Raw genomic sequence first — 9,476 nt, forward strand, 5'->3', positions numbered from 1 at the left:
CTCGTTAACTGGGAGAAGTTACTGATCCCCACCTGGCTGCACCCTCCTTTCAGGGAGTTTTAGACAGCAAGAAGGTCCCCCCTGAGCCTCCTTTTCTGAACCCCCCAGCTCCCTCAGCCACCCCTCATCAGACTTGTGCTCCAGACTTTTGCCAAGCTCCATTTACAGCAGAAATGCCAAAATCCTGGAGAGAGAAACAAGACCCAAACAGCTGGTTTGAACCACACACTGTTTTTTTCTAAGCACCTGGGATTTCTGAGCCCATTCTTTCAGGATACATTTCTTTTTCACATTAAAAAACAAAACAAAAAAAGCCTTCAAGACACTAGGTTTATTATCAGTATCTGCTCTGCTGCCACAGTTAGACATGATCAAATAAATCGGAAGTCTCTTCTCAGCAACATTTTGTATCCTCAGCTTCCCAGGATATAAAGGGCTGAGTTTGTAAATATTACTCCAACTGAAGAAAAACAAACCCCGCTTGTGGAAAATTGGCTCAGAAGAACGAGTTCTGCACCAGGACTCTAAAACTCAAACACATGCAGCAAAATGAGCCAGTTCCTCAAAGAGCAGCTCGTGCTCCATCGCTGCTCCAAGGCAGAGACCTTGGGGTGCTGGTGTGGGATCCTGCTCCGTGGCTTATGTGGAGCACATCAGCAAGAGATTCCCCCTCATCAGTCCCCTCAACAACATATATAATCCAGTTTGTATCATCCAAAGGGCAACAGGGGGGCAAAACTCACTCAAAAGACTGCAGAGATCAGGTTGGACCAGTGCCCTCCATCCAGGAGATGTGGCCAGCGGGAACAAGCAGGAGTCAAGGAGCTAAAGGGTCCCCCAGCTCTGTTCTCCGTATTTAGACTTTGCAGATGGATAAAACAGTTATTTCTCCCATACAGGGAAACCACAGCAGACCAGATGAACACCTGGATCAAAGCCACAATGGGAGAAGCACAGTCAAGGTGGGAAAGCCAACAGGGAAGGCTGCAGTCAGTCAGTGGCAGCAGTGGGGAAGGTGCAGGTTATGGTTCTGCTCTGCTGCTGCTCCTCACGGCCTGTCCACTGATGAATATCCCAACCAGTGTAAAGCCCTGGAGCAATCCTGAGGCTTTGACTGGATCCAGAGCAAACTGGAACTAGAACCAGCTCCACCCTGTGCAGTGTGCACACCTCAGCTCCTGAGCAGATCGGCTTCCCCAGACATCTCCACCAAGAAAAACACCCAACGCACGACCCTGCCAGCGCCCGAGTCTGTTCCTGAGCAACCCATTTCCCTGATTACTGTAACCAAGGCCTGGCACCTCACCAACAGTGCCACATCAGAGATAAACAAGTTGTGTTGCCAACGTAACCCACCCATCTGTACACAAGGACTTTTTTTTTTTTTAATTTATCTCGTGACCCACTCGCTGATTGCAGATCAGCTCCGACTGCTGCTCACGTGAGCTGATGTTTGATCCTGGGTGCAAGGCCACCCAGCCTGCTTTCCAAAGCCCTTTTAGCCAATTTGGGCACACAGACACTGAGTCTTCTCATCATACGATCCTGCAAATGTCACCAGCAAACCGAAGGTTTTCAGGTGCTAAAGGGCATTTCCAAACATCAGTGCTTTCCTTTTCACCCCAAAAACTGCATTTCCCAAACCCTGAGCCCTACAACCATCTGAACACATCCTGAGGGAGACAAAAAGAACTGCTTTCTCCACACATCTAAGCACCTGCTCCCACACACCCTGTCTCACCCAGCTAATGCACATTACACACCTGAGACACTGCCACCAGAGATACAAGAGTGGGATGCTATGAATGGTCTGAAGTGCTCCTTGCTACTGTTGAAAGGCTGCATAAGTGGATTAATTTAAAGAAAAAAAAAAAAAACAAACCAAAAACCTAAAAAAACCCAAGAACCCATCCCAAATTGCTGCAGGGCTTTGTTTGCAGTTTTGTTTGTTTAAATACACTCTCTTGCTGAGAGTTGAAAACCACAGCATTATTTTCTTCTTTATTTAAAAATAAAGATTTTTATATATCAGCTGACTCCCCTGAGTTACCCTGCAGGTCTGCTGTGGAACACCTTAAAAGTACCCAGAAAGCCAGCACAGGATCTGCCCACGCTTGACCCATCAGCAACTTGCCCATTGCCCAGGGCTCATGAAGAAATCTTGTCAGTCCTATGCTCAGAAGCCACCTGAACACAACAGTCCTAAAGTCAGGGTGCAAGGAGCCCTGTTCAGTGAGAAAAGTGAGACAGCATTTTATGGCATATCACCCAACACTTAAAATAAGATCTGATGCCATACAACAGCTTCTAAAGCATTTTAAAATTTGGTAAATAGCACACAGGAAAGCATTTCACTCCCCAGCAGCTCCTCAATTTCCTGCCCTACCTGCAACATTTGGTTGGTCATTGCAGCTAAAGGAGGTGCTGTAAAAACTTCAGCCTTAACTTGCACTTCAGACAGTGCCAGCAGAGCAATGCTGTGGATCAGAGAGCCAGGGGCTCAAAACAAAACAAAGCCCAAAAAAGCACGAGAACAAAACAATCAAGGGACAACATTCTGGGAGCTTGTGAACTTTCTGATAAAGCTTCACACCAGGAACCTCCTCCCACACCTTTAACAGCCAAAGCTCAGGGGTGAGAGAGGTGAAGCCCCGCTGCACCCACAGAGCCTCCCCTGCCTCATCCCTGGGGCTGAGTTTACAATGCCCATAACATGCTCCCAGTCTAACCCTGTAGCACCCAGGAGGAGGTCACAGGCTTCGAGGATGCAGCGTTTTTGGACTCCTGCATTGGCCACACTTGTACATGGCCGTGGCCAGCGACTCGGCTCGGCTGCCCCTCCACTGTTCCAGTGACACAACTCAGCACCAGCCTTCACTCACTGCTGCTGCTGGGGATAAACAATCACAACTTCTCTATCCCAATCCACTATCTAGGCATATTCTAGAAGCTGTCTGAAGTCTTGATTATTGTTATGGTCTGATGGCAAATGGGTTTGTTTTCCAGACACAGACGAAGAGACAGTCTTCCATTTTTTTCCGAAGAGACACACTGCCAGGATCTGACTGCTGTTCCCCACTGGCAAAAAAACACTGCAGCAAGTCTTGGTGATCAATAACTTGTTTTCCAAAGCCTGCACATCCCTCCTCTCCAAAACTCAGCATATTGGATCGACATCTGCAGTAGCTTCACTTCATCTCCACATCTTGCAGCACTGGAAAACCATGGGCTGGCAAAGATCCAGCAGGAGGGAACCCTGATTTTCAAACAAGACCACAGGGATGGGTCTTGTGTGGGCAGAGCAGAGCTGTGACACAACAGGGCTCCTATCACCCCTGAGTTTGGGATACCTACCTCTCATGGTGTTCACCCCACTGTTTTTCAACCCAATTTTCTTCTAGAAGATTGTTGCCTAATATATAACAAAGTTACTCAATATTCAAAAAGAAGCAGGTTCAAACTCACATGCTCAGAAAAAAAATCAGTATAAAAAGGAGAAGCCTAAAGGATGATTTTTTTTCTTGCTGTGCTTGGGAAAGATCAGGCTGTGCATTACAGCTGGAATGCCAAAATGAACAAAGTTATCTCAGATCTTCCAAGGCTCTTTATCTGCCACAAGGCTGCATGAAAGGAAAGTTTACTGCACTTTAATTACCAACATCTGGAAATCCGAATTGCAACACTAGAAGAAAATTCTTTGCAGAGGGTATCTCCAAACAAAATTCAGCCATATGAATACAAGTTTCATGAGGAAATAACTGAAAACCAGCTGGGACGTGAGAAACACCTGCGGCTCCTCTGAGGATTTCAAAAGTCATCAGCTTTTAGAGGTGAATAGCAGCACAACTCACCACATAATCCAGTTACACAGACCCAGCACCCACCTCCCTCTGCATTTTATCACTGTCTTTCTGAAGGGAAGGAAAGATGCATTAGTAAGGTTTGAAAGTTTTATTGAAATCATGAATCAGGGAGGGGGAGGAAATGAGTTATGCCCACCAAGCACTGCTTGCAGGGTGCTACCCATCAGTGGGGACAACAGCCAGCCCAGCAGATATAAACACATCCCTGCCCTGCTGGAGGCACCAGAGCCACATGGCCTCTCACATCTTACACCCACGTCCTCCACCAAAACACCAGCAGCACAAAGACACTTCTGCTTCCCAGCGCTATCACTTCAGCGAGCTCCTCTCTAAAGGGAGGCAGCCTCTGCAGCAAGGCCAAAGCTCCCCAGTCCTGCCCAGTCACTTGCCAGGCAGTTTCGGTTTAGTCAGAAGAAATGGATTTTCCAGCTCTGGGTAATCCATCAGGAAACAGAATTTTAGTGCAGCAGTTCCACATGCACCAGATCAAGACATCAGCGCCCACACAGCGCTGGACCCATCAGTCCCTCGGAGGGCACGACCCAGGAGGATGCAAAAAGTTATTTCAGGATGGGGAATCCCATGTCAGAAAGAACTTGCATTTTCCTCAGTGTTTTCCTCCTGAGTTGTACAAACAACAACACTCTGCTTGGAGAAAAACTGGAGCTGGAACAAACGGCCAGCACGCAGCAGCCCTGCTCACTGACTGCTCAGAGCAACCACCCCTCAACACCAGGCAGCACACTCAGCTCCCAACAGGCATCTGAATTGGAGTTTAACTTGACTATTTCTATTTTTCAACCTAGCTATATTACAAATCTCTTCAGCACACCCACACTTCAAGGAGTTTTCCAGCAAAGGCAGCACCAAAGGCAGCTGTGACCCATCATGCCACTCTGGAGAGCTCCAAAGTGGGCACCAGCTGAAGGCACCCCCATGGTCAGCCAAAGAGGAGGATTCACTGATCCCAGACAACTACACCACTCTCTCCCTTCTGCCCACTCCTTACCACTACAAGTTCCCTCCTCAATCCTTAAGTGAAACTCCACAACTGGTATCCAGGCTGCAACACTCTCCAGCTCAGTTTGCAACGTTTTGCTTAGGCTGCATTTCTACTTCTCCTGGACAGAGGCCTTGACTGATTTGTCTGCAGGGAAGTACAAGAAAAACTGGGAGGAAATAAATTAAGAAGTCTGGAATTGTAGTTTTCCCTCCCACCACTCTCAAATCTAACCCCAAGCAGGTTTCAGCTGAAACAGGACTCAGGCTCTCGAAGCTTAAAAGGAATCAGTGTTAAAGTCAAGACTGCACGAGCTTGGTGCATTCCCCTTTTCGCAGAGAAATGCTTTAGATAGTAGGTTTGATTTGTTTGTACTTATATTTGCCAAGCCAATGTTGCTCCTTGCCCCTTGTTCCCTCTTTTTGGGAACAGGAGGGGAACGTTTCCTTCAGTCTATCACTGGTTTCATGACAGCTGATTAAAACTGCAAGAGCAGCTACAGCACGTCTGTCCTTGAGGTTAACCACACATAATCATCTCAGGCTCTATCAGGAATTGAAAAGTTTAGTCATAATTGCTACATAAAACTTGGAAGAAAACTTACAAATGCCTATTTTAATTGAAAATGGGGACAAATGAGATTCCAAACCGTAACACTGCTCGCCTGAGAGATGCCTGGGTCAAGGAAGGCATTTGCACAGCTGATGGGTAGGAAGAGCTGCAGGTCAGGGCAGCTCCTGTCAGGCTGCTCCCTTCACTGGAGGACACAGGGATCAGTCCCTGCCTTCAGGACTCTACTGTTCTGCACTTCACCATCAGTGCTTAGGGCTCTCCCACGCTGTAACTGCACAGTGGGAGAGGCTCATTCCACACCCAGGGAAGGTGCACAAACCCGTAAGAGGCGACTTCTCTACTTTTGCCAGGCAGGACAAGCACCTGAGTGCTCTCCCAAAGCACCTCTCCCAGCAGGGCTGTGTTGCTGCTGTGATGCTGATGAGTTGGAGCTGACCTGGTGTAATTACAGCAAACAGGGCACAAAGACACCGAGTGAGCACAACAGCACCTCCTGGGGAATGGGAGCTGCAGTCAGAGCTGGGGAGAGACCCAGACCAAGCCTGGGGAGGTATTGCTCACGTGCATGACATGAACTATCTTGATAAGCCACAAACTGTGCCTCAGCACAGATTAATCTGTTGTTTTTACTACTGGAGAAACCTACTGTAAACAAACTTCACAGAGACACTCGCCTACCCTTCACGCTGGTTTGGTGCTGTGCTCTTTTCCTTCACAGAAACGTGCCCCATGGCCTAGTTCTTCTCATGGCCTGTCCTGGACCTCACAGACACTGTGTGCTCAGGGGTCACTCACTGAGATGTGCTCAGGGTGCTTCCACGAGGACAAGCGCCAGCAACCGAGACCGTTCCTCTCTCGTGGGAAGGGTGTGAGCTAAGGGCAGGCAGAAGCATAAGTTAACCAGAGAAAACTGGACTGTGAGGGAGAAGAGACACACCAGTTCAAACTTTAATCTGCAGGGGAAAAAAAAAGCAGTTTGGAAACAGAAACTCTGAAATCTCCAAATATCCGAAGCTGAGTCAAAGTCAAGTGGGGAAAAAATAAACTCATTCTGTAGTTTATAGTTGAGGATGCCTGATTCCTCCCTTCATCTTCTAAGAAAAGTTCCTGTGTTTGTTAGTGTGACAAGCCAGGATATTTTAAACAATAATTAAAAAAGCTCCAAAATGCACATTTTACTTCGTGCCTCTGCCTGCAGAACTACTACAGAGTCACATCCTGAGGACCTCAGGACTAACAGAGTCAGGACTAACAGAGTCTCAGGGCACAAACCCAGCCTCAGCTTGCCCAGCTTGTGCTGGATGCATTTTATCTTGATTTTGGTCATGCTGTTCCAAAAAAAACTGTACTAACTTCCTCCCAGGGAAAGATCATGTCCAACACTTGTTTGATGCAGGCCAGCATCAATCACCCAGAAGAGGAAAGGCCCTCTCCCAGCACCCATGGAGGCAAGAACTCTGTCGGAAGCTGCTCACAGTCAGTACATTGTAGTCCTGCTCATCTGCATGGCCCCCTTGGCGTCCAGCACGGGGTGACCTCACCCTGCAGCCTCCTGCAATCCACAGCCAAAAAAAAAGGAGCAGTCAAACACATCCAAAACAAGGAACATTAGTTCCAATGTCTTTTTTTTTCCTGTTTTCACTTAAAAGGCTGCCAGTGGTGCTAATTAGCTAACCACACACAGACAGCCCCAGATTCACAGCTGGCATTCAGTGCCCATGGAACACACATTAGGCTCTCACTTGGCTCCTTCCTGTGCCACCTGGTCTGCCCCTGGCAAAGTTAAGACTTCCTTACTGGTGCAGGCTGCCCGAAACACTCCCCAGCACGTGCCTGGGGGTAGTTAGACCTTGTGTCCTCCACTGGAGTTATTAAATTCACTGTCACAGTGCACGTGACAAAGCGATTTCAGAGTCCCAGCTCCTTTCCCTTCAAGCTCGTTCCTGAGGGGTGACACACCATCACAGCCTCAAATGCACCTGGAAAACAGGGCCCTTCCAGCCTTTCAAACAGTCCCTGCATAATCCTGTGGAGATGCAGAAAAGCATTCAAACACCTGGAAAGCCAAGACTCAGGTGCAGCTGTTCAAAGGATTACTCTGCACACATGTGAACAGCAGCCAAGAGGGGCTGGATGTCTCCAGGAGCAGGGGGACAAAGGGGATGGGCCACAGCCATCACAGCTGGACAACCACAGCAGCACCATAGGCATTCTCAACAAGGGCCTGGAAAAAGGCCAAGGAAGTGCTAGAAACTGTGTCAGAGGGGAAAAACACAGAGATAAATGCTTGCTGGAAGGAGAGTGGAGCAAGAGAATGAGAGTCCCAGGGAAAAGGAGGGCTGGTAACAGGAAGGGTTGAGAGAGGGATAGAAACAGTCCCTTGGGGATAAGCAAATAAAGGGCATGGGGAGGGATGAGAAGCACATCCTCACTGACAGATCATCACACACACCAGGGCAGGACAGTCCCATCCCTGGACACTGCAGGGATGGTGCACTTAAAACAAACAAGTGGAACTCTGGATAACCCTGACACTTCCAGTTTGCCACCATCACCCCTGACTTGAGTGACATCCCACCTGCCTGCCTGTAAAATCTGCACAGCTCCCTCCTGGAGGGTGAGTCACACAGCAGCAGCCTGACCTCTGCTCAGGGCAGCAGCACACACAGCACAGCTGTGTCACCCCACGTGTCACCCCACACCTTGGTGGCACTATTTCTGTGGGTACTAAGTGCACACAGGAGTCCCCAAGGCCATTGCACAGCTTCTCAGTTTTTAATCTTGGTCTCCCCACCAGATCGAGAACATGCTCATACAACAAGAGCCCGTGTTTGAGACCGTGACAAAAACACCTCCCATGTGTTTCTGTCACACACTCATCCTCCTGTACACGAGTCACAGGCTCGTCCCTCGGACAAATCCGACAAACCAGCTGTTCTGGCCTCTGTCACAGAGAGCTGGCTCACAAAAACTGTCCTAAACGAGATAGACTCAGTTTGTGGAAAGTCCATCACAAACTCTAAGCTCACACCAGGAGGAAGGCAGCTGGTGCCCCAACACACAACTGCAGCAGCCTCTTCAGCTGTGCTGTGACACTGAGCCCATTCTCTCGGGAGAGCTCTGTACCGAGCTCCGCAAGGCAGCGTGCCCGTGCACACCGCGCCGGGGGTCACAAACGGGCACCGGAACGCTCCAAAACCTGAGAAAAAACGGGCAGGGCAGCCCGCCGGCAACGGAACCTTTTCCTGACAGCGGCTTAGACCCGGGGAAAAGGAGCCTGAGGAGCGAACGCCGCTTCCCCGATCCTCCGGCGATGTCCGTGCGCGACATCCCCGGCGCTCCCGGGGGACGGTACCGGCCCAGCCCGGCCCGGCCCCGCCCCGCCCGAGGGGAAGGGCCGCGGCTCAGGCGCTCGGCGGACCCGGCGCAGCCCGGACCGGCGGCAGCGGCAGCTGCTCCCCGGGACAGGCCCCGAGCCCCGCGCTGCGGCTCCGGCTCCCGAGCACGGGCGGCGTCACACGCCGGGCACACCGGGCGGGCTGTCAGGGCTCCCGGGCCCCCGGAACAGCGGCCTGCACGCCTCGGTCCGGCCTCGGGCCGCCGCGGCCGGGAGCGGAGCGGAGCGGGGCAGGGTCACGGTGCCGGCCCGGCCGCCCCGGAGCCCCCCCCGCCCCCCGGTACCTGCGCTCCCGGCCCGCGGCCCCTCCGCGCGGCGCGCGCCGCCCCAGCGCCGGCTGCGGCGGCCGCCCTGGCCCCGCCCCCCCCGCGCCCCCCGCCAATCCCCGCCCGCGCCCCGAGTGACGCCACGCCAGGAACGCCCAATGGGCTGCGGGGGACCCGCCGGCGTCGCAACGTGACCCCGGCTGGCAACAGGCGGCGGCCAATGGCGAGGGCGCATGAGCCCCGCCCTGGGCCCAGGCCCCGCCCCCTCCACACGAAGCCCCGCCCCTTCACCCAGGCCCCACCCCCGGCCGAGCCCCCTCAGGGCCGGGGGACCCGCCCGGCCCCGCCCGCGGAGCCCCGAGCCCGGAGCCCTCAGA

The 9,476-nt window shown here is 51.6% G+C and overlaps 1 protein-coding gene across 3 annotated transcripts in view; it reads right to left on the reverse strand.

The window, feature by feature from the left end:
• The window catches only part of MARCHF2 (membrane associated ring-CH-type finger 2), a 33,975-nt gene extending 24,817 nt beyond the window's left edge, over positions 1–9,158 (reverse strand). Inside the window, exons 1-2 of one of the 3 annotated variants that reach the window (XM_032712358.1) lie at positions 6,115–8,074; positions 4,873–5,032 (exon numbers count right to left, since the gene is read on the reverse strand). The gene's annotated coding sequence lies outside the window, so the exon portion shown is untranslated. Of the gene's footprint in view, positions 1–743; positions 1,882–4,872; positions 5,033–6,114; positions 8,075–9,117 lie in introns of those variants that run through there. The other 2 variants (XM_032712359.1, XM_032712357.1) reach the window with 2 other exon arrangements.
• Between the last annotated feature and the right edge of the window lie 318 nt (positions 9,159–9,476).

The sequence above is a fragment of the Chiroxiphia lanceolata genome, chromosome 27 (genome assembly GCF_009829145.1).
Source record: "Chiroxiphia lanceolata isolate bChiLan1 chromosome 27, bChiLan1.pri, whole genome shotgun sequence".
Classification (NCBI taxonomy): Eukaryota; Metazoa; Chordata; class Aves; order Passeriformes; family Pipridae; genus Chiroxiphia; species Chiroxiphia lanceolata.